This window comes from Mytilus californianus, unplaced genomic scaffold (genome assembly GCF_021869535.1).
Source record: "Mytilus californianus isolate M0D057914Y unplaced genomic scaffold, xbMytCali1.0.p SCAF_11, whole genome shotgun sequence".
Classification (NCBI taxonomy): domain Eukaryota; kingdom Metazoa; phylum Mollusca; class Bivalvia; order Mytilida; family Mytilidae; genus Mytilus; species Mytilus californianus.
Window position 1 is genome coordinate 46,871,327 of NW_026262593.1, and position 27,242 is coordinate 46,898,568.

General features: G+C 31.4%; 1 long non-coding RNA gene across 2 annotated transcripts; it reads right to left on the reverse strand.

The window, feature by feature from the left end:
• Positions 1-14,701: 14,701 nt before the first annotated feature.
• On the reverse strand, positions 14,702-20,115 carry LOC127720982 (uncharacterized). 2 transcript variants are annotated; one of them, XR_007991018.1, is made up of 4 exons: positions 20,071-20,115; positions 17,874-17,921; positions 16,330-16,507; positions 14,702-14,767 (listed from the first exon to the last, which is right to left on the reverse strand). It is a non-coding gene; the product is annotated as an uncharacterized LOC127720982 (long non-coding RNA). The 2 variants fall into 2 exon arrangements; XR_007991017.1 differs by lacking the exon at positions 20,071-20,115 and adding an exon at positions 18,688-18,746.
• Positions 20,116-27,242: the final 7,127 nt, after the last annotated feature.

The window sequence follows — 27,242 nt, forward strand, 5'->3', positions numbered from 1 at the left end:
TGAAGAAGGAGAAATTTTTCCGTTATACATCACAAAGAAAACCTACTGTCATCATGTGAATATGTTATATTTAAAAGAGAATAACAAAAGTCATTATGTGCTGATAAACAACTTTAACAGGTTTTTATCGAGAACAAAGAAACATCGTGCAGAACATTTTTTTCTGTTATCTTTGTTTGCAAGGATGTCCTGAAAAATGCAAACTAGAGATGCATAAAGCAGACTGTCGAAAATTTGATTTTCAAAAAATTACACTTCCCAAGGAGGGTGAAGTTCTTGAATTTAAAGAATATGCAAAAACCGCCCAAATTCCGTTTGTTATCTATGCTGACTTTGAGTGTTTAACAAGGAAAGTCTATACTTGTCATCCGAATCCGAACATTTCTAGTACAACTACATACCAACAAATGGAGGCTTATAGTTTCGGATATCAAAGAGTGTCCGTTGATAAGCGATATGACAAACCCCTCGTTATATACCGTGGACCTGATGTTGTAGAGAACTTTATCCGTTATCTTCTTGAAGAGGAGAAAGAAATTAAAGACATACTAAGCCGCATCGAGCCAATGAAAGTAACTGAGTATGACAAATTAGACTATAAATATGCCACAAAATGTTATGTTTGTAAAAAAGCCTTCAGCAGCAAAAATTACAAAGTCAAAGACCGTGACCAAGTTTCGGGGTCGATTCATGGGACTTCGTGTAATAACTGTAATTTACAAATCAAAATACCGAAATTCATACCTGTTGTTATTCATAATTTGAAAGGATTCGATGCAAATCTCATCATGAGTAAAATAGAAAAGTTTAAGGAACAAGACATCACTGTAATTCCACACAACAAAGAAAAATATATGTCATTTTCTATAGGAAATCTCCGTTTTATCGATTCTTTACAATTTTTAAACAGTTCACTGGCAACTTTAACACATAATCTAGCTGACGAAGGAAAAAAACAAATTTCAAATACTTATCTAAAAGTTTTCCGGATCCAGATGTCTTTTCTCTATTGTTACGTAAAGGAGTATTCCCCTATAATTATGTCGATACCGAGCAGAAATTGGAAAAACCTTGTTTGCCATCCAAAGAAGATTTTTTTAACAAATTAGGAGACACTCTCATATCTGATGAAGATTATCAATTTGCTCAAACAGTGTGGGATAAACTGAATGTAAAAACATTAGGGGAATATTCCAATGTGTATCTTAAAATGGATGTAGCTCTATTGGCAGATGTTTTTGAAAAATTTAGAGACATTTCTTTGCACGACTATGATTTGAATCCGTGTCATTATTTTACCACCCCAGGATTTAGTTGGAGTGCCATGCTCAAGAAAACTGGAATTGTACTCGATTTAATCACCGATATAGATATGATGCTGTTTGTATAGAAAGGAATAAGAGGCGGTGTATCTAGTATATTTCATAGATATGCCAAAGCAAACAATCCATACTTATTCGATACGTATGAACCAACTGAACCTACTTCCTATTTGTCTTATTTAGATGCAAACAATTTATACGGTTAAAGCATGTCTCAATATCTTCCGTATGGACACTTCAACTGGCTTACCGATGAGGAGAAAAAAGAACATAGATATCACTAAATTAAAAGTCGACGGTTCAGACGGATACATTTTTGAAGTTGACCTTGAATATCCTTCGTCACTACATTCATCTCATTCCGATTTTCCTTTAGCGCCAGAAAGAAAAAAATATTCAAGTAGAAGATTTATCTCCATATTCAAAGTAATTATTACAGAATCTAACTGGAAAACAATGTTTAACAAAGTGTGAAAAACTCGTTCCTAACCTATACGACAAGGAAAAATACATCGTGCATTATAGAAACTTACAACTATACATAGACTTAGGAATGAAGATTAAAAAGATTCATAGAGTATTGAAATTTAAACAAAGTCCCTGGTTGAAGAAATACATAGACTTTAACACAGAAAAAAGGGAAAATGCAAAGAATGAATTTGAGAAATGTTTATATAAGCTGTTAAATAATTCAATTTTTGGTCGGACTCTCCTCAATACACGCAACCATAAAGATGTGAAACTTTGTCACACGGAAGAGAAACTAAATAAAGAAACAGCTAAACCATCCTACGCATCTTGCAAAATATTTAACGACAATTTGGTAGCAGTGGAGAAAAAACGTGTGAATGTTTTAATGAAACAACCAATATATGTAGGTTTCTGCCTTTTAGACTTATCCAAGTTTTTGATGTATGATACCATTATAACCATATGAAATCTCTGTATGGTGATAAAATTCGTGGTGTTTTCCGATACTGATAGCTTTTTATATCACGTTGAAACGGAAGATGTGTATGAAGATATGCATCAATATCATGATATATACGATACGAGTGATTATCCTCCAGAACATTTTTTACATGACACCGAAAATAAAAAAGTAATAGGCAAATTCAAGGATGAAACAAGTGGAATCCCAATAAGTGAATTTGTTGGACTGAGATCGAAGATGTATTCATTTTCTTTTGAAGGCGGAGAAAAACATACTGCAAAAGGAGTAACAAAATCTGCATCCAGGAAACTTATATGAAGCGAAAGCCATGTTTTATCTACTAAAACTATTAATAAAAAATCATTAGTTCCTTTTAATGATAAAAGATGGATTTTAAATGATGGTGTTACAACGAGAGCCTTTGGACATAAAGACAACATATAAACAAATAACATTCTTTTATGTTGTAAAACGTTAAAGGAAATTTCAAGTCTTATATAATATTTTCTATTTGTTGTAACTATTTCGTATTTGTATTATTATTTTGTTCATTTTTTTTTTCTATATCAAAATTTGAGGTGATTTAAATACTATTTTAACATATAGTGAGGGAGATTATTATTTGTTCATTTGAGGGTTATTGTATATATGTATTTTATTATGTATTTAAATATTCATTGATTTTTTTTGGTTTTTTGTTTTTGTCAAATGTGTATTAATATCAAGATGTTTTTTTTTGTTATGTGTGGCGATTTAAATACGATTTTTACATATAGTGAGGGAGATTGTAGATGCATCATATTTTTTATTATAATTTATTGTATCTTGTATTCGATAGTATTTATTCAGTTTATTATTTTGTGTATTACAAAATTTGTTTGCGGGTAATTTAGTTACTTTTTTCTTGTAGTGTATTTTCACATCTATGTTTTCGCATCCTATCAGATTGAAATAAAACAAAATATATCAATAAATGCAGTTGTTTGTTTTCGTTTATTTGAATATATTTATCAGTAAAACACACATTATAAAAAAAGACAGGTGTACACAAAAAACAAACAGTTCTAGTCATGATAAGTTCAATTTACATGGAAATGTTAGTGATCAATCTTTATATGTCGATTCTCAGTTATTTCAAAGTATCCATAGTTTTCAGCTAAAATCAGTAAAGCAGCTGTTTCTGGTAATGGAGTACCGAACTGACATTCCAATCGCATTTTCCCCTGCTTCAGTAGTGAAAGATATTTGGTATCCGAAAAGAATGGTTCTAAGTTGAAGCATAGAAGCGTATATCCATTGTTGAATTCAGCCCTTGTTATTTCATTCCCCGTATCCAACATCCACTTTCCTCCTGTTTCAAACATTTTTACATAAGGAGAAACGTTCGATGCACCACCATTCTCGTTGAAATCAAGTTTGAGTGGTATGCCATCAACTGGTATTCCGTCACAAAACAAAGTCACCTGTTTTAAATCATAATTCATAAAGTTAAATGGGTTTTTTGTATATGCTCCAGACATATCAGTTGAAGAAACCAATCCAAGCACAATACTTTTTGGTTTCACATCTTGGAAAACATTTTCTACAATTAACGAGGTACTTCCTTGCATGATTGTAAAATTTTCATCATGGTTTTTGTGAAAGGATACTTAGCATTTGTTGTCTTTAAAGCTTCTGAATGATCGACAATTATAGCTGGGTTAGGTCTAATCTTGCAAAGCTTGATCACGACATCTTCCAAAGAAATTTGATATTTAGTATCAATTTCTCCAGACATCAAACAAAAACTTGGATCGTTGCGGTATAGTTTTAATTTAAGGGATAACATATTTAGAAGGTATCTATCCATCTCAAAGATATCGGAAAAAATTGGTCCCTCCATTTCTAATGTTTTTGAATTAGAAATAAATTTTCTGTGTTCATACAGTCCAGTGTTCGTTGATATTTCATCCATGTGACCATATCTGTCTTTTAAGTACAGACTAGAAGATAGTTGTGTACTCTTTGCGTCCTGTCCATACTGCAGTAATGTTTTCATCATACATTTATACGGTTAATATGTATTACTAGACGTTACCATCTGTCCTTGTATATAAAAATCCAATTGCGACCAAAGCGACTGTAAAAAAAAGTTCACAGGTCCTACCGTATCGCCATCTTGTAAATCTTCACCTTTTAATTTCACGTATAGTTTCGATCTTTTAAGATCTATATAATCCATACCATTGTTTGCACATAGATCGAACTCTATAGGATTGTAAGCTGTTATTTGACTAACAGGTCTGCATTCCGCGTATGTTATACTTTCAACACCTACTTGATATGTAGGTATCTCAAAAATCTGTAACTCTGACGGTTGTGCTTCAATAAAATTTTCTTTAGTCAACAAGGACATGTTGAAAATATATCCCTTTTTTGTTTTTTAACAGTTTTATCTTTTTTCGATTTTTTCGTCTTCTTTTCACCTCCTCTGCTTTGTGGAGAATGATGATATTTTCTCTTCCTATCCGTTTTATTTATACTCTCACCGTCAGTTTTTATCTCTTCATTTGCTTGATTGACAATTTGTTCACTAGGTGACACTAAACGCACTACGAAATTGTTTTCTTTTTCTGTACGAATTGGATAAGATTTATTCGAAATTGGAATCATAAATGATCCTGTTTGCGATCCTTTGTTATATCCAGATTTCATATGAGATACGGAAGCATTTGATTGACCACTAATTACATTCTGATAATATCTTGTCCATTGATCAACATTAGGAATGTACATTTTATCAGTATTTGACATATCTGCGCTAAAATAAGCTTGGTATAAATTGTAGTGTAAAAGACAAATTATTTTTCAAAAATGAAGCGTTTTCTCCGTGTTCATCTTTTATAAGAACATCTAAGACTTGAATTTCGTTTTTCTTTACCGGTAAATAAATTGGAAAGGAAAACATATAATTCCATGTACTCATATCCGTGGGAAATATTCTTCTTAAAAGTGACTATTGTATATTGGGGAAAACATTCACTCCACTACATACATCACAAAACAAGTATAATTGATGACTGTTCTTTTTTGTAACTTTTTGATCAATATAAAAATCTAATATTCCTAGTTTCCATTCACCTTGTAATTGTAAAACTTCGTTTAAACACACTTTGAACTTGAACGGTGAATTATTAGGGTAATATGCATCTGATTGATCACTTCGAATGAAAATTATATGTTCCATTATGATAAAGATTGAATCTGTTCTTCTGGTATGTATTCGTCATACGAAGGAGGCCACCCTTAAAAACTAACTAAGTATTCAGTTTTTTCTCGTCTTTTTCGCTTCTTTAAAAATTTTTCAATTAACCAAAGACTATTTTCGTCTTTGTCCACCTTTTGAAGCTCACTATCATAAAAGGTCCCCCTTATAAATTCATCTCCTTTTATATCTGAAAGCCTGTAAAGATCATTATGTTGTTGTCTGAATCTTTGCACCACTTTGAATATCTCTTCCGTCCATCTTTGGCAATAGGATCGATCAAAAATATGAGCAATATTTAACAGTCGAACTAAAGAACCGATTTTGTATTTGAATTGTTTTTTCTCCTTTTCTTTTTGTTTGTTTGTACTTTTATTTCTTTTGGTTTCTTCTCTGTTTTACTTAAATACATTTTCCCCCAGATATCACTTTCGTTGACAGAATTAACATCTTTAGGTGCAATGTTTTGTAAACTTCTATGTGGAGTACCATTATAGCTTTTTGCAAAATTTTGCAAGTTGTTAATATATTTGTGAGTTCTATTCTTTGTGAAAAAGCGAAAAATTTTATTTTTTATAGTTTGTAAGACCCTTTCAGCATAATTTGCATGAAGTTCATTTTGAGCCGAAAAATGTCGGACACCGTTACTTTTAAATAACGACTGTGTCTTTTTGGCTAAAAATTCTTGTCCCTTATCTGTTTGATTTTTTTCCGGTTTTACCTCAGTAAAAATCTTTTTAAATGCAGAGGTGACTTCATCGCCCGTTTTATTTTTCAATGGTTGTAACCAAAGATAGCGTGAAAAACAATCAACAACAACTAACACGTATTTAAAATTTTCATTTTCTTTGGAAAAGTGTTTTATGTCCATTAAATCAGCACCCCACAAATTATTCATCCCCGTAGTGTAAACTCTTATTCTTTTAAAAGAACGACGTGGTGTTTTTTGTAAACTGTAATTATCTTGTGAATTTAACCACCGTCTTATTTTATATCTGCCAACTTTTTTGCCCTCTGCATTTACAATCTGATACAGTTTTTCGCCATAAGCATATGAAGTTGGTCCTCCAACATCATAATAGTATTTACTCAGGAGAGAATCTAGTTCCTCATTCATACTCAGGTTATTTTGATATGATGTTACTTCTTACAATTACAAGAATCTTATTGAAAGTAATCATAGGGACATTTTTTTTAATTTTTTTTTTATCAAATTAAAGTATGTAACTCACACTAGTTTTGAGGATGTACCTGGAAATGAAAAAACAAAATTTTATTGATCTTTTTTTTGTACATTGAAAGTATTTTTTATTTTTTTTTTTTTTTTTTTTGTAAAGTGAAAGCATCTTTGTTGGTTTTTTTATTGGTTTTTTTTCTGCTGTTTTTTTTTTTTATTATTTGACTTGAAGTGTATCGAACAACTCATGATCAAATTGCAATAGTGGAAAATATTGTTTTTCAACCATTAATTATTCATTAGAAAGTATGTTATAGTTGAATCTTTTCCATTTAATTTTAGGTTTTTCTTCAAGTAGTCTCGCGAGTTCCCTCCTAACAAAAAGTTTATTTATTTTCCTCTTCTTATTTTTCTAGGGTTCACTTTCAGCTAATTGTTCATTTTCCTCTGTTGATTGTATATTAGATTGAACCAGTTGTCTTCTCATTCTATTTGAAATTAGTCCCACAGGTATGTGAATATTTTTAAGAAAATCATAGAAATGTTCATGTCCACTCGGTAGTTGTTTGCATCCATAAGGAATGACAATATCCCGCAATAAGTCAACAATATGAGAGTTTGGTACATTTTCGTTGTTGATCTTAACTTGCCCATACTTGTTCCAACTAATTATTGGCTGCCTCTGAAGAAATATCAATAGCTTTTTTGCCTTTTCTCTGTATTTTACTTGTATGGTCAGCTCGATCAAAGTGTTCAAATCATGATCTGAATGATCTTTTTCTGTTTTAATATCCTCCTTGGGTGAAATTTCTTCCTTAGAGCAAGTTATTTTGCTCGTTTCATTGTTTTCTGTTGTTTGTAAAATACTTTCATATCTTTGTTTAGGAAGAAGAATCATTTCTCTTGACATCATTTAATTGTTTAAGGATTGGTTTTACAATAATAGGAATAATGTTACGATATTTAAGACATAACTGTTTTCTCTGAATACGTGATGTCTCTCTATCTGTTATTTTCCGAATGATACTTTTATATTTCACCAGTTTCTTTTTAACTAATTGACTTATGTGAAATATCCCGCATAACACATTAAAAAAACATTCAACTAAAAGTTGAAATTGTTTGTCATTTATGGTTTTCAACAATGCAATTTTCTGTTCATCGTCACACGTAATTAAAAGCGACAAAAGTGTACATGGGCTAAAACTTGTTTACTCATTTCGGAACAAAAATTACTGGATCTTCTCCTTTGAAAATTTTTGTTTTCAATAAATATGTTCTATCTGTATGCGTTGACAAATCGATTATCAAATAACCAAACCTACTAGAAGCTGCCTTTTCATAAGCTGACATGAAATAACTTAATTGGCCTGGGAGAATCTGTCTTCCTAAAACTGATAACTGGTGTTTGTCACGTTGGTTTTTAAGACAGATTATGTATGTTGCGTTTAACGAAATAGTAAGTATGCATTTTCCACAAGGGAAAAGATTTTGCATTAAAAACAAAACTGTTATATTACAATGATGAGATTTGACGGTAAAAAGATTTAATACATCACTAGAGTTTGCAGCTTGACACAATAAATCATCAAGACAAAGAATCATATGTTCTTTATTTTCTGACCATTTATCAATTTCCTCACTGGTTGGTAAACCTTCGTGAAAAGTTATGTTTCTAACTTTTTTTTCCATCTCTGAAAATAAATCCTGATATGCAGAGTAGCAATAAATGGTTTTCTTTTGGTGTTTTTGTAAACAGGTATTCAGATTGAGCTAGTATTTTATATGTTAGCATGGTTTTTCCTGACTGAGTAGGTCCAACTATTTGTATACAACACGGTGATTGAAACAGCAAAAGCACTTTCTCCTGGTCTTCACACATTATTTTTTATATGTTGTCTATACCTTAATTGTCTAATGGAAGGTATTTTTTTCATTTTATACACTGTTATTTCTGAGTTGTTTTGGTTTTTGTTTTTTATTTGAGAGAGAAGGTACATCACCAGAAAGAAAAAAAAATCAAAATACATCACCAGAAAAAAGGAATCAAAATATTACAACAGAAAAAAAGAAAGAACCAAGTACACAATAAAGTGCAACGAATGAAGTAAAATACGGAAGCAACCTAATGATTCCGGAAAGAAAAAGCGGATACTAAAGAACGATTCCGGAAATGATCGGAAATGACTTTACATTCGGAAATAAACGAATGTTTCCGACTACTACCGGAAATAAATGTACATACGGAAATAAAACGAATGATTACGAAAACAATCGAAATGATATAAACGAACATGTTACTTTTATTATTCTTCTTTTAGTTTATTTATTTTGTATTTACATTGTGTCATAGGTCAAATTTATTTGTTCAGTGTATGTTCAATGGTGTTAATATGTCCTTTGATTGAGTTAAGCTATTTCAGTTGATATTTTATAGTGTGTCTTTCTATGTTGTGATGTTACACTATTGTTTCAGAAAAAGGGTGAAGGTTTGGTACCATTAAAACGTTTAAACCCGCTGCATTTGTTTGCACCTGTCCTAAGTCAGGAATCTGATGTTCAGTAGTTGTCGTTTGTTGATGTGGTTCATAAGTGTTTCTCGTTTCTCGTTTTTTATATAGATTAGACCGTTCGTTTTCCCGTTTGAATGGTTTTACACTAGTAATTTGTGGGGCACTTTATAACTTACTATTCGGTGTGAGCCAAGGCTCCGTGTTGAAGACCGTACTGTGACCTATAATGGTTTAATTTTATAAATTTTGACTTGGATGGAGAGTTGTCTCATTGGCACTCATACCACATCTTCTTATATCTATGAAGTCATTTCTAATCTTAACCGGAAATATAATTTTTTCATTAAAAAATAAATACACAACGAAAACATTTCATATCAGTATACAAATTTATTCAATGAAATATACATGTATCTATATATAATACAATCTTATTGTGTGAAACGTCCTTCAAGTTTTACTTTCTTTTCCGTTAAATTATAAACAGTCTCTTTCATTTTTTGTGATCGAAGTGTATCCATGAACAACACATAAAGAATGAAAAAGTTTAAAACGACACTATTTTCCAAGTTCAATGTTCTTACATTTTCTCTGTATTTTCCTAGTATGTGACTGTATTTAAATTCACAATACGCCTGTTCAAAATGTTTTTCAAGTTTATCCAGTTCACTATCCATCAAACAATCGTGTCTATGTTGTGATCCATGTTCAACTTTGCATCCCTGGCAAAACTTCTTTGATAATTGTTGCACCATTTCTTCTAAAAATTCGGCAAAAGAAAACAATAATATAGTTGAAAGTAGCCTTTTTCCTATACCGTCTTTAATGTCCACCATTATATTATCAGTGTTCGTCTATAAATGAAGGAAGAAATAAGATGCTTTCCTTTAGATAACACAGTTTTGTCCAATTTTCTTTACTGATCAGAATCTTTTTCCCTTTTATAACAAGCTGTAATCGGGTATGTTTTCCTCTTTTCTTCACCACCACTTTTATCGTTTCACCAATCAAACATTCAATCTGTTTCCTGAACAAATGTCCAAAGTCACAACCGTACACCTCCTTAGATAAATTAACCACCTGTGCCTGTTTCATTGATATAATTGTGTGCTTTAATAGTTGTGATCGCGGATTAATTGTTTAATGATGATTCAAAAAGAAATAACGAAACGTATAGTAAACGTTTCAGTCACGTGAGGGGGAGGAGGGTCACTAAAATACTCTGTTTTCCTCCTTTCTTTTAATATGAATATCATTTATATTTTATTTATAGAGGGGTTTGGTAAAATGTAACCAGTACAACCACTTAACAAACTAACCAATAGTTCTATACTTCCATTTTGTGTCGACAAATTAACAACTGCTGCAATAACAATTATGAAAACTATTATCATCTGACAAAAATACACGATCTCTGCTTTTGGTACATTCTGCCCGAAAAAACACCACTTTGTTTGAGGGATTTCTGTGCTCATTCTCTCTAACCATTCAACTTAAATGATTTTTTTTTTCATATACACAAAAATATATATCTATATTTTATAGGAGAATTTCATTAAGAAGGTGTAATTTCCAATTTTCAATCTGAAAACTTTTGTTATCATAATGCTGTTTTAGTTGAAATAATGTGTGTTTATCAATTGAAAGTAATAACATATATAGTCTAGTTTTCTTTTCTTCGAAAATAAACAAGTTGTGAACCTTGTGTAGATATTTCATAATCTTTGGAGAACAAAATCGAACTAATCATGTACAACAATAAAAGACTCTTTTTGGATGATTTGTTGGTCCTAAAAAGGACCGTTGTACACATGTAAATGATATACATGGATTTTTTTTATTGGTGGTTGACAGGATCCATAAACTTGTAGTCTGCTAACACTGCATCAAAGTAACAACCACAAAAATAAAGATCTTCAATAAACTCTGGATGGTGTTCAAAGTTGTATAGAATACAAACAATGTAACCGTTTTTTAGAAGCCATGTTTCTACTGGACACCGAGATAGTTCTTCATGATGAAGTTTATCAACCCTGTTCCTTATCAAATTTGCAGTCTTTTTTGGACCTCTTCGCGATCGTCTGATCTTTCCTGTCAATTCTCTTTCTCTTAAAAGTGTATACATATTAAAATTTTGGAGATTCATATTGTTTGTTCTTATGGAAATACTGTTGATGTATGATATATAGTAAACGTTTTTCTTAGTTTATAAACTGCTTGCATTCAGATTATACTTCAGGATATAAACGTGGATAGGTCAACGTGTATGCCACGTTTACAAGATCATACGTAGGAGGGTAGGGGATTAAAACCAATTCCGTTAATTGTCCACCACCGGATTTTAACCAGGATGTTAAGTAGCAGTTAAGAGGATTACGAGATTAATTCACTTCAGTTATGAGGATTATAACCAGGATGTTAAGTACCAGTTAAGAGGATTAAGAGATTAATCTACTTCAGTTAAGAGGATTATAACCAGGATGTTAAGTAGAAGTTAAGAGGATTAAGATATAAATCCACTTCAGTTAAGATGATTATAACCCGGATGTTAAGTAGCAGTTAAGAGGATTAAGAGATTATAGACCGGACATTACGTCATAGTTAAGAGGATTAGCTGTCACGTGATTTCCGGTGGTGGTCTTTGGGCGTTTGGTGGCGGACTGACCCCAAATCATACTACTCACATGTATGTAAACACAGTTTTTTAGCACTTCTTATGTTAAAACATTGTATTTAATCAATATAAGGTTGCAGAAACACAATGCTTAATAATATGAAAACATTTTGAGAAAAAAAAATTAAAGCAAAGTAAAATTTCAAAGAATTCACTTAATATACAAATAAGAAAACTTGTCTTCTTGGCTGTTTCAACTGCATCATGCATTGTTTATTATTAAAATGCATATATTCGTCGATAACAGATAGATGTTAAAACTATAACATACAAACATTGTAATGATCTGTATGCCTGTTCTAAGTAAGAATCCTTTAATATAAGAATACGTGATTATTGACATGTTGCATTTACATTGACTTTCATTCTTTACCTTCCCTTTCTTTTATTTTCTGTTGATGAATTTAGAAATTGTAAAGAGACTAAGGTCCAAACTCCCCAAAACAAAGTTGATATCAAGTGAATTATTATGTTTCTGTTCATAAAGCATTCAAGTAGTTATGCATCCTTAGCTTTCGTTATTTTGGGTTTAAGCGTTCCCAAGGTAGGTACATAAAAAAACGCAACGAACGTACCAAATGGAAAAAGATTAATTTGGTCAAAAATTCTATTAATATGCAATAATTCTAGTTATAACTAGATCCCCTGAATTGGTAAAATATAAGAAAAATAAGGACAAAAAATATTGTACACCATCAATTCAACCAATTAGCATGGAGAACATTTTTTAAAAGAAGGCCTACTCTGACAAGAAGTACTTTTAATGTTGCTGATTACTTAAACTGCTTGTATCAAATAAATTTACATACATAAAACTCTTGCTGAAAGATAAATACATTTTTGGACTACTACGAGCCTCTACTGACTAGTACTTTGATGTGGTTTTACGTAAAATATGTTCTCATTAAAGGCATTAAAAACAGAGTGTTGTTTTAGTAATAAAAGGTCTGAAAATGTCGATCCTCCAAGATATGTCTTTGCTTTTGGAGCTTTTTTTTCTTTTTTTTTTAGAGGTGTTTTTTTTTTAATTACCATTTTTGGTAAATATTGCGCTACTAACCTCTTAATTTTTGTTTAATATCGAATAATTGTATCATGTTCTGATAAGTTTCATATATTCCTTCTGAAACGTTTAACATAAAAGAACCAGAAAATTGCATTTTATTTAGAATTTTGCAAAAGATTTGGAATGTTTGTTCTTGACCTTGACCCTTGATTTGATGGAAATTGCACAGTGCGATTTTTTACAACCATACAAAATTAAAAAAAATACAGATAATAAGCTTTCGAATGATATATTATAGCGTGTGATAGTGGATGCATTAATTCAGAGGTTTTTTTTAGATGTCACTCGCTTAGATTAACTACAGAAAACATAACGTAAAACTCCGATGTCCGTCCACGATTCACAAAACTCAAAACTCTTTCGTTTATCTCTGTCTACTAATGATTTCTATAGATTAACTCATTTTCTTTTAATGCATCCTTTAGTTTTAAGAAAGACTTATATGTATAATTCCATTGTAATAAATAATCTTGCATAAATTGTAACCTAGTACTCACTTTTATACTTTCGTGGATATTTACCGATTTGTTCAAACGTTTGACAACTTTCAATAAATTGTTTAATGTGAAATATAAGTCACCGTACGGCCTTTATATGTGCTCCTATACAGGCGCTGCTTAGAAATGAAACGTTTAAGATTGGGAAGCTGATAAATGCGTTCATCATAGTCACCAAACTTTGAATTATTTAGTGAAAGAATATCATCTATATAGCGGAAAGTTAAGTTGAAAAATAATGCTAGCTTCTTTTCATTCTTCCTAAGTAGCTCCTGTATGACATCAGTATCATATGAATAAAGGAACAAGTCTGCAAGATGAGAAGCATAGTTGGTTTCCATAGGAATTCCGATTGTTTGTTGAAAAACGTGTCTTCCAAAAATAATATATACTGGCGGAAAGTATAAAAACTTCAGACAATAGAATGGCTAAATGACAATCTTCAAACCAGATCGCTTGTTCATGATACCATTAAAAACATAGATATTTCCCTTCTCTAATGGGATCCCAAGAGTTGGCTGAGGTATAGAAATATAGTCATTGTTTTACTTCTCCCGTCCGCCAGTATAACTGTTGCTACAATGGGGCGTATGTTGAGCTATGTGCAGCCATGTCCGGTAGGTATGGTCAGACTAAACGACGAGTACAGTGCACGTTTAAATACACCCGATTTACATTGCAGAACCTACCAATTTCGTCATTTTTTAAGTTGTTCTAGTCTTAAATTTACATAAAAAATATTTCACTGGGCGTTTAACAATCAAAAATCAATCAATTCACAAATGCTAGGCTGACGGGTTTTAACCCTTATATATAATTCTATTATACAAATGTACCATTTATCTTACAATTTCAGTTCTAGCATAAACTGAAGACATAAAATTTCGATTAGAATTATCGTAACCGAAGGTAAAATAATCAACTGATAACGACTAAAAAATAGTCCACATAAACTACACTAAAAAGTAAGCATTGACCAACAAGAATCCCATTAAATACCGCCGATGAGCGCTGATGCTCTGAGCAGTTCCTGTTCCACTAGATACACCCGCCATGTTACTCTTTTTAGAATACGTTGATAAATCTTGTCCGGTGTATCCAAACCATTGAACTGTCTTTCAAAAGACGAGCAAGTTTTTTTTTTATAATGCATCATGATTTGAAACAACTTGGTTACCATTAGTAATTAAATATTACAAAAAGTCTAATACACTGAGTTTTTGTAAATCTTTTTTAATATACTAGCATCAATAATCAAGCACAAATAGATACATTTAAGATATTCAACAGTGTTTGTTAAATTGTCTTCTTTGTCTATCCAATGTTTCAATTGTGGGCGTCTGAAATATAAAAAAAAGAGTTAATGTAAAATTAAGAAGATGTGGTATGATTGTCAATGCGACAACACTCGTCAAGAGACCATATATAAAGAATTTTAAAGCAGTCGAAAAATTCTTAAAAAAAAAACTAATAACAGCCCGACAGAATGACGTTAGTAAAACAAAACAGACATATGACAAACACTGATCCGAGAAAACAATTATATAGTTGTGCATTTAATAAAGACAGAAAACGCAAATTAAAAAAATCAAACCTGCTCTATCCAAAAAATAGTTTAACAGTGTAGTGTAATAAAATGTGTATATCATAACCATTATCTCCTCAACCTCGTTGTTACGATGGCACCTGCAGAAACGTGACATCTGCAAAGAATGTATTTTCTTAAAATAAATTGGTTGGTTCAATATTTCTTAAGAAAAGTATTTGTATTCAAACCAAATTGAAAACTAGAGAATAATCGAGTTTAAAGAAATATCGTTCGTGTATGTTTAAAAAACAGTTTGAAAAAAATCGAAATAATATTGCCTCCTCCAAGAGAGAGAGAAAAAAATACCATGAACACCTCCACACAAAAGATGGATGGTCGGTCTCTTACCATTGTCGTATAGTTTGTTCTTTTTTATAGATATGGTGACTCATCATTGATATCCATTTGTATAGTTAATAAAGTTTTGCTGTTCATAGAAAAATGTACTCGAAGCCAGTCGAAGGAAAATAAAAGACCAGCATGTCAGGATATATGTACATACTAGCCATCATTTTGGGCGCCATCTTGAAAATGTTGTTTTTCTTTCAGTCGGTATTACAAAAATTTGCAAACATTAGAAACAAAAGAAACATAATTTTTTTGGGGGAAACACAAGACTTATAAAACAACTTATCTAGCATGTATTCTTAAGATAAATATATTTTAGAGATACAACAAAGGTTTGCAGGGGGAGATAACTTGTTCATCAGCGTATTCTATTCGGGATAGGTAATTACATGTATAAGAAATGTTACTTCAAATGAAACTGTTTTCATGTTTTTATAAAAGGCCGAGAAAAAAGTATAAAATTCTTTCCTCATTTTATTCTTATGGTTAACGATTAAAAGGACGAACTTGTTCTCATTGTTTCAATTCTTTACTCATTTGAGTAATCTCACTAAAATTCCGAATTTCTATAACTATGTGTTTTTTTTTTCATTTACGGTAATTAAATACTCAGTCTGCCAATTTCAAATACAAATGCATTAAACTTTCTTTTTGCGATTTAGGTCTACTTAAGGTCAAATCTTAAGTGTGTATCGTTCCATGATAAGTCTGTATTCAAGACTGCATGTTACTTCTAGATGGTTTTGAAATTTTTTGTGGATGTTGTCTCACTGGCGTTTATCCTACATCTTGTTTCTTAGTTTTTTCCTGTTTTAGTGCAGCAAGTTTTTTAATAACTCACGTTGTTGTCTAACATACTGCAATTTATTAGACTTTATGGCTTTATCGATACTTTAGCTGATCTTAAGCTTTCTAGTCTTGCAATAAAATATAAAAATATATAATGCATAGCTAGTATTCACTTACATTGAATGCTAGAGGTCTTCGATAATTCAAGTTTTCGGAGATGGTGTAGAAGAAGGGGCATCACAACTACCACAACAAGTGCAAGTACAACCGCCATTTTCACAGTGTCCATCTGAACAGTCTAAATCCGTACAATGTTTATAACAATCTTCACAAACTGCTACAGTATTCGGCACAACTAACATAGTAATGTTTGAATAAATAAAGTTCATATTCATGTATGTAATTTAAGGATATTATCAATTCTATAATAAAACAAAATACAACAATTTTGCTACTCTATAGATCTAGCAGGCTACTTTTAATAGACAATCAGTTAGTTTTAAACCTTCTATTGGTTATTATGTAAAATTTTGCCAGTTTTCTTTTTGTTAGCTCGTCACGTGTTAAGTTAGAAATACATCATTGGCTTTCAATTTTTGGGATATGAGCGCTCCTTAAGAAGGAATATCTAGAAAAGCGCTTCAAACGAAACACATTTATTAATTAGCGCACCTCGGGTAAATCAGTGACGATGTGATTGGTTTAACGCCATCAGGTGGTGACCCCTTATTGATCCGTAAGTGGTCAGTTAAATTCATTTGGGTAACATGACGTCACGTCCACTATTATTGTTATTGTATTTCATTGTTTATTTTCATACAAAACTTGGCAGGAAAAGTTCCGTGTAAGATACATTCTTTATATGGTTTGCTACTGACCCCCTACGGACCCATGGATGGTTAGAAAATCAATCGGGGATTCGGATTTTGGTCTCACCTCTATAGATTTCACCAACCCTCTATGGATCCATAAGTTGTTAGTAGCAAACTTATAGTGTTATTTTCATATTATTGAAAAACTACATATTATTGGTAATTAGAATTCGAATCTATCTGACTGCCATTACTTAATTACAGGAAATATCGGGAAGTTTAGGTGTGTTTTGATAGTTGCAACCATATGTCATAATAATTATGGCACCTTCAACGCAGTTGGGGTGACTTATTGTTTTTCTACTTTTCTATTTTTCTATTTTTTTTTTCTTCCTTTTTTTTGTCCAGCTTATATCTCTGAATTGTATGAACCAATGTTAATGGAACTATACCATAATGTTAACCAGCATGTGCAGATTTGCAATCGGGGTATGGCATTTTCAAGATGGCCGCCGTTACCATGGAAACAGCTAAAATGTCCAAAATTTCAAAATGCTCCAAACTTAATGAAACTTTACAAAAATGTTAATTGGCATGTGTAGATGCGATCTTTGACTTTGAAATTTTCAAAATGGCTGCCGTTGCCGTGGAATTGGGGAGACTATGGTACCATCCGTTATTGCTAGCAATTGCAAATCTAGTTATTATTGTATTTATTCTTGTGAAGCTGTAAATGTAATTGCTTGCATCATAGCATTAGCGATTTAGGGAAGGTTGTTATTATTCTAATGTGTTTTGTTGTCCAAACAATCGACTCATTGATGAACTATCTTTCTGATAGATTTGGGATATTTGTTTACCCCCTTCTTCCGATAAGAAATGTGATACGAAACATAGATACTAACTTACCTAGCAGAATAAGAAGTATGACTTTTATCATTTTTACGTATCAAGCTTCTGTAAATTAGGTTAATACAATTTTTAATCAAGTAACTAGTTATTACATGTGAAACAGGTTCTACTTACCTTTGCAGAGCACCTGTGATCTTCCCCGTTGTTTTTATTATTTGGTTGGTTCAGTGTTGTGTTTTGCAGATTATTGTTTGTCTTTTGGTCGTTTTCGATTTTTGCCATGGCATTGTCATTTTGTTTTCGACTTATGAGTTTAAATATTTCTTTGGTATCTTTCGCATGTCTTTCAGTTATGAATTATTGATTACAGGAAAGTTCTTAATTTTTAAAGATGGTCATTGATGTATTGTATAATGATACCGGAAAATTGGAAAGCCTTGACGAGACTGTCTATGTATGTATGGAGGATAAAGATCAATGTCTACATGTTTTTTTTTAATCATTTGTGTCGATGGATTGCTTTTTTATTTGGTATATTTTTTATCTCATTTCATTGAGACAATTCTTCAACAATAAACTAATTTTTGTACAATATGCAAAGCACTAAATTGCACCAAGTCTTAAAAAAATTAAATACACTAAAATAATCTATAAGGTAGGTGTACTTGCACTAACAAAACATTTTCCAAATATCGATAAAGAATTGAGAAAGGAAAGTATATTTTTAAATGAATTTGTCGCTGTTCTATGATGATGTATTGATTTTTTACTAGCATTTCACGAGATTGTGTCTCATGTCTGTATACCCATCAGTTTCTTTGAAAAATGCCTGTACGAAGTCAGGAATATGAGAGTTGTTTTCCAGTCGTACCATTGGTTGATAACGTTTCATTTTGTCAATTTCATGGAACTTTTTGGATTTTCCTTGGTGTTCGGTATTTTTGTTATACTTGTTTATAGATCAATTTTTAATCACTGGCGGAATCACAAATAAAGTTAATTATTTAGATGCAAGGTATGAATTCCTAAGGTCCTTACAGATGTTGAAAAAGTATTAAAAGAAAAAAGAATAACATTTGAATAAAGTGTCGCTGTTCTGTAATTAACCGATTTGCTCAGTTGTCATTGATTTGGTACGGACATGATTTATAACCTATACTTATTTAAAAAATCCCCGTTCATAAATTTATAACGAAATTAGTAATAAACTAAGGTTCCAACTCCCTTAGGTAAAGTTGACCTTAGATGACTGATTTGTATATTCTTTTTAAGTCAATTTTGGTCTTTATGATTTCATCTCATATTAAGATCCTTTCTTTCTTTTCTTTTTTACAATTGACGGAATCACTTATAAAATTAATTTAGATGCAAACAATGAAAACTGTCTGACGGTCATGTAGACCTTGCAAGGATCAATATATACTTACTATATGCCGTCTTAAACTTGCAGTGAGGTGAGAGTTGTTTTTTTTTTGCTCCGTGTTGAAGGCCTCACTGTGAGTTTGAGATGAAGGACAGCAATAAAAGCGATGTTCCTTTGCTTTTTGTGGTTTTTTTTTTTGCTGTACATGTATTGATTTTGTGTCATGGATGGATACCCCATATCCTTTGTTTTTCTATTAAATATGTTTATCCTAGACCTCGTAATAATTCCCATTACAAAATGAAATATACAGTTTTTAAGCAGTTGCTGAACCATGAAAATGAGGTCAAGTACAATGAACATTTTATAGACAATTCCTAATATAAGTTATCTATATACAAGGTAAGACGCATCCAGGTCTTCTTACCTTCTGAAATATTAAGCTTTGAATTATACAAATAGTTAACGTGGCCGCCGCCGGATTTGCATTCCTGTCTTGCATTCTGCGACTTTTGTCACAGACGAATCACAAATTTAAAGAATCGACAATATGTGTGAATAAATGGAGTGTCAGAATATGTTTGATGTACTTCAATGAAACAGGGCCCAAACGAGACAAACGCTGGGAAAACATATATACAACAACAAACAGAGGTGTCTAAACAATATATGAAGTTCTAATTCATCCTGAGTCTATGATCATGTGAATAAATTTAACAAAAACTATCAAAGTTCGAAAAATCACTTTATTCTCTAAAAATAACAAAGAATATTATTATTCATTAGACAACCACTGAGCTTTTTGGTAAATTGATTCAGAATTTGATTCAGTTGGTGAAAAATATTATTGGTTATATTAACATGCTAATAAAATAAAGAAAAACAACTTACAAAGTGTGAAAAAGTTCCACGACAACAATGATATCAAATGGTATATCACCAACTTCCTTTATATTATATAAAATCATACAATATCGATTTCCATGTGGTTTTCCTATTTGCTTTGTGTTTTTAATCCTATCAAAATACAAGGATTGTTATGTAATAAGATCTAGTGATGGCATGTGGTGCTGATACCTTGTAATTAATATACTGGTAAAATTAAATAGAGGTTCCATGGAGCCTATATCTCTTACCAGTCATTTATGTTTACAATACAGAAAAAGATTTAAGGTGGATAATCAGTAAATCTTTCCTCAGATTAAATTTTCTTATACTTTGCCGAAATGTAGATTTGGCCATGATTTTCAAAATTATAATAACGAGTACAACATGTACATGTATGGGTCACCGTGCTAATTTTCAAGCAACAAGTTGCAAAAAATGCACAATTTTGTATAGATTATCCATGGAAATCACATTTTTGTGAATAGAAAGAAAAATATCAGACAGAATTTGGATAAAAATATGAGGAGATCGCTTTTATAATGTGCTTTCAGAAAATCAGAAGAAAAACTGGTGTCACCAAACTTGTTTTCTTGCTGCAAGTAAAATAATAAAATTTCTATATCATTCCTATATAAACATTTTACTATAAGAGTTATCTTTCTTTATATGACAGTCTAAATAATACAATAAATCACTTCTTTTCGTTTATTCAAATAAACAGGCTTACAAATAAATTGCAGTTTTGTCATAAAATGTGAAGATGTAAGTAAAGAACTGGACCAACTGTTTATTGCGATTTTAGTGTAAACATATTTTATTAAGGAATTCGTTTTGTATAGCTACAAGCGTACTCACCTGTAAACCAATATGGATCTGAAACGGTCATTTTGATCTGAATCACTCTTAAACGACTGAACAATAAATAACATATGTCAATATCAGTCTTTCAGTTATTTTTCAGACTTATCCACTGCGGTAAATTTTGTATTATTCAGACAATTCGTTTGAAGTCAATTAAGATCTGTTCAGTCTATGTTCTGACTGTTCAGTAGTTGATATTTACCTGTACGCTCAAACATCATACTTAATTGTCTTAAATGCTACTGAAAAGTGCTGAATTGACTGCAAGCGATTTGTCTGAACTGAGCAGTACTGAATTTACCACAGCTGATAAGTCTGAACATTGACAGAAAGACAGAACTTGATTATATAATTTATTACTTAGATTTTTTAGATGATGTTAAGATCAAAATGACCGTTTCAGACTGACATTCATCTACTGGTGACTGCAATTTTACAATCCAAGATGGCGAAATGCAGATATTCAGTGATGATCTACCTTAACGAGGTCATCGTCCTAATTATACACAAATTATTGAAACTACGCGTTAGGCACACAGCAATCAATCAAAACATTAGGCCGTGAATATAATTTTATTGTGGAGTTTTGAATGGACAATTACTTCGGTGATTATTCTACTCGTGGTTTTCATGTGACGAAAATAAGAAATTGTAGTATAAAGTTTTCAAACATGTGCTTATACCTAACACTCATGCTAATTTCAGGTGTCGTTTTTCAATATCAGTATCAAAAAGATTTGGATATATAATATGTTAGCTTGTTTTTGAACTATCAAGGACTTGCACTAATCTTAAAGTTGTTTATCATTATATTCAAAGTATTTAGAATTTTTAAATTCAGGTTGATGTCAAGTGTGATTTTTATAGAATGCAATCCAAGATGGCGAAATGCAGATATTCAGTGATGATCTACCTTAACGAGGTCATCGTCCTAATTATACACAAATTATTGAAACTACGCGTTAGGCAAACAGCAATCAATCAAAAAATGAGGCCGTGAATATAATTTTATTGTGGAGTTTTGACTGGACAATTACTTCGGTGATTATTCTACTCGTGGTTTTCATGTGACGAAAATAAGAAATTGTAGTATAAAGTTTTCAAACATGTGCTTATACATAACACTCATGCTAATTTCAGGTGTCGTTTTTTCAATATCAGCATCAAAATGATTTGGATATATAATATGTTAGCTTGTTTTTGAACTATCAAGAACTTGCACTAATCTTAAAGTTGTTTATCATTATATTCAAAGTATTTAGAATTTTGAAATTCAAGTTAATGTCAAGTGTGATTTTTATAGAATGCCAAAGAAATCTGGTGATTTTCCATAACACCTTATTTAGTATGCAAATAGCCTTCGTTTTTGTATATCTGAAAGCATACAGCGTTGGAATCTTTGCAGTAGGTATTGGAGAATAATGCAGCAGGAACACTTTATTAAAGATTCTACATTAAATTTCGGAATCTCTGATTTTCTTTTCTGTATCAGGTGAGCAATAAAACAGTATCAGAAAGCAATAGCGAATATCATTAAATGTAGTATATTAAATCGTTACGTAATTCGCCTGCTGTTGATGATTCTTATTAATATTTATTTTCCTTATATGCTAAACAAGGTAATCGCTAATAAATCAAATCAGAATACTAATGTATTAAAGCTGAATGTATTTGTAGAAGATTTATATATTGTTGCAATTTATCAAATAATTTCGACAGACAAACGCGCTAGTTTCTTACAACGACATTATACATTTGGAATTAAGATGATGAAAGAATTACATGTAAGAGATCAAGCCTCTCTCTCACCTGAGACAGTGGCGAAAAGCACAACATAACAACAAGTTATAAAAATCAGTTGGAAAAGGCTTAACTCATCAGAATGACGACAAGCATCCAAAAACCATAGCAAAAAGACAAATACTAACTGGCTCTATAAAGAACATATTCGTTAAAAGTAGAACGTGGTATCCAATTTGTTATAAAATTTCTGCAGGAAAAATCAAATATTTGTATCTATTGAATATTTTTTTAAAGTCATTTGTTGTAACGAAATGTCTTACTTAATAATTTACCAGTTATACAAAGATTACGTTCATTGAAATTTAAAACGTCACTACAGACACGGATATATCGAACGAGATTAGAAATGTACACACCCTACGAATGGGACAAAAAACCACCACCTTCCAAAGAGAAGAGTCAACAACAGTAAAACGAACAATCCTCTCTTTTGTCGTCCATTTGTGTATAGAGTATCCAGTGTAAAATTGAAATATGTTAATCTAGAAAAGTACAATTATATGGTTTTCCCGGGCATCTTTAACCCCATTACCATTTTCTTTATGTGTGTATCCAAAGTAAGCAGGATGTCTTTCAGTGTTTGATGGGTGTAAATTTTATTAGTTGCTATCATATATTTCTTTCGTGTATTGATTTGTTTTAAATCAGGCAGTTGTGTTCATTTAAATTGTTTCACGTTTTATAAAACCGGACTTGTTTAATTTCTTTATTTTATAAAGAATGTTTAACAGACCCCAAACCGTCACCTTGTAAATCATTTGTTTTATCAGTCCTTTTTCCGATGACGTCAAGACGACACGTGTTGTCTTCACTTATCCTTTTCAGAGAGGATGCTAAAGCAAAAACATAAAGTGTGTTTCTTCGTATCTTGATATATATACTGACTGCCTTAAAAAAAAAGCTCCAAAACACTTTGAATCAATGCAATGTTTTTAACAACTGAAGATAATTTTGCAATCTCTACAACATCTTTGAATCAAGTGTCTAGTTGTGCAATCTTTTCATCGCGCAATATGAAGAAAATCCGTGGTTTAAATAATAATATTTTGGGGGAATGAAAAACTTAAATGCCCGACTTTTATCTTTACTTATGTCTAGACTATGTATGATTTGTCATGGTCTTAAAAAAATATCGAGAACAAAGATAAGCAAGCTGCTGTGAGATTCATTACTAAAGTAAGATGAACTTTATTCCACTAATAAAACTTTTTAAGGGTACAACGTATAAAAGAACTAGTCGGGCATGTTTTAGTTAAAGGATTGTAGTTTTAATAACATGCTAGAAAAGAAACAGACAGTTAAACTCTACAGATAATCTCTGAGGAGGTGTGAAAAAAGAAAACATCACTTTATAAATTTAATACGTCCAAAGCGTTTTTCTGAAGTTAACTTCATCGGGAACACTCAAAACCGTATATTTGAAAGCCAATGATGTATAAGGACCATCATCGAAGAGCTATATGACCAAGAAAATACCTAAAAGTAATTGCCAAATCAGTCTTAGGTTAGCATTGCCTGAGGGAGTTGAAACCTTAGTTTCTTAATAACTTCTAAATTGATAAACGATTCTAATACTCAAAAATACTATAAACTTGAAACCATTTAAAAATTTCGATTGAAATCGCCATAAGCAAAATTTGATTCACAAGTCAACGAAAATATCTCAGTTTTTGGTTGAAAGACAGTCAATGCCTTTAGTTTAAACTGTTTTATCTTACATTCTAAAAAGTAATATTAGTAATACATTTTTGTAGCATGGTACCTTCTATCAATGATCATTGGGATTATACTAGTATACTTGAAGGATTATTTTATTATGAGCCAAAGCAAAAATCAGTCAATTTCATATTGAGTGGTGTTACTGAATCCTTTAGTAAATTAGAATTCATCACAAACATAAAGAAATCTTCTCTAAGCTAAACTTTAAAATTTTTCGTAGGGGCTCTTTTTCATCTAGATTTTGGAGAAGTAATACCGGCATAAACATAATTCACAATTTGAATTTTTCTGTAAACATGTTTAACCCCGCTTCATTATTTGTGTAATACAGTGGTTGTCGTTGAATTATGCCTGTCATATTTGTTTTTCGTAAATTGTATTGCTATTAATTATGCCGTTTGTTTTTCTCGTTGGCAATCATTCCACATCTCCATATTTTCATACTTTATAACACAAACGCTTTGGCGGTTGATTAAAGAAAGTTTAACCTGGGCATGTCACAGATCTGTTCAACACTTGAAAAGCCAGAAACCCATACCAACATATTTGTTATCTACAAATTCTCAGTGTAATCTGGAATCATAAATTGGGCATGATCGAAAATTGAACAGATCAAGAAAAAGACAATTACTCATCAATTGCCTAGGTATGAAGGTATAGACTCAATGAGTAGAACATGTTCTACATACCTTCAGGGGTAGGAATGTTCTGATTCTTTCCACCAATGCAACTGTAGATCAGTATATAAACACACAATGGAAAACATGATCGTTAAAACTTTGTACCTAAACTTCTGTTTTTTTGGCAATTGTCTCTGCACAATCAAATTGAGCAGAAAACAGCTCAATATTGAAGTGGTACATCAATTTTGTCACATTAAAGAACAACCAGAGATAGATCTTGCATCAGGAGAGCACTTACAAGTCACAATTTCTTCCGCATCTTTAGCTGAGGCAGCTGAATTTTTAACAAATGTAACAAGGGTTTGTAATATAGAAAAATGGCCGCGTATAAATCTAGTATGTTGTCTTCAATTTTACTGAAGTAGAACAAATACGGTAGGGCAATATTAATATATTATAGGTGTCAGACCCCCAATTCAAAATCCCTATCTATTCAACCAAATTTAGCAAATTTTACAGTTTAAAGTTTTGTAAGAAAATACTAACGTTCAGCAGACAAGTACTGCTTAAAATCAGCCCTGGTTTTCTGGAAATCTTAAATAAGAATACTATGGAGCGCATGCATCCTCAATTTTTAATGCACACTCCTGGACAAGTAAATTTTAGCTCAAAATGGTCTACATATATTTCTCTTTCAACAAAAGTTTCATTTCTGCAAATTTGTTGATTAGTTTAAGTAAACAATGACATCAAAAACACTATTTTTGTCAGGGAAGGGTGAATTGGTGGTCTGACACCTATGTGACTTCGTTTCAACTCGACACCATCAATTAGTTTCTGGAGGGAATTTACCCAAAAGAACTATTTTCATTTAAAAACAAAAAAATATTAGAAATTCCACAAAAATGTCATTTTGAACCTATGAAAGAAGCCCGATTATTTCTTTTTAACAGGGAAAAAATTGTTAGTCTTGTTGCCATGTTTTCTTTTAGAAGATTTTGTGACACTCATGCACTGAAGTTGTCTGAAAGAAAAAAGAAATAAAAATACATCGAAATAAAACAATTTACAGAACATAAGTAGAGCAGTTTAAGATAAACAAGATATAGTGGACATTTCAAACAGACAAAAAAATTCATACAAGCATTTGCTGAAAATAAGTTACAAATGTATTTAATCAAAAAATAAAACTTTTATATTATTTGACAAATACTGAGGAATTCTGTATTTCTAACGATTCCAGACTGTTTTAACGGTAGATAATCCAGTAACCGTATATATCTTGGAATTGCCGATTGACACGTACATGCTTTAACCTTCTAAGATTATTATTCAATCATTGGACATCAATAATCAAGAAATAATAAAGGAGGGCAACGTATATATTTAATTTAAAGAAGAAATATTCAATCGATATATTTAAGTTATAGAACTTTAAAGTCGAATTTCGACCAGGACTTTAAAATTCGACAATTTAACAATCGAGATTGGAAAAATTCGATAATCCACGAAATACTATGTCTGTTTCTCTAATGATTATCAAATAAATTTTCATTTTCGATAAACGAAAATCCTCTTTGAGTGCCTTCCACATTCCTGACTTCTACGTCATATACTTACGAAATTGATGCACAAAACTTCATTTATGCATCTCTGGATCAAATGAAAGCAAACATTAATAAAATACCACTTTTAATAAAAAAGAGACATTGCATATAATGAAATATTATAGTCATATGTAATAGTGAACAACTTGAACCGCAATAACTGAAGGTGGAACAATTTCCGTGTAGTAAAAGTTTTTATAACGGTGTCAATTTCTCTAACATCTGTTAGCACATTTCGATTCAGCCAGAGAGATGATAAAGGTTTCAACCTTTTATCTTAGTTAATCATCTACTGAGATCACCGTTAACCACGCGTTGAAAAAAAAAATTTCGGTTCCAGGAAGGGTTAAATTGCTAAAGAATTAGAGAAAAATTTCAACCACTTTCAAAGATTATCATACTTAAAAAATTCGTGCAACCATATTTTCATAATATACTATCGATAATTTTGTACTCATATAAACTGTTTTTATCAGAGGTTATGAAAAATTACATCCCAAGGTTTGATTTTGATATAGAAGTATGATCACCTCACTTCTTCCGTTCAGGCATAGTTAGGGCG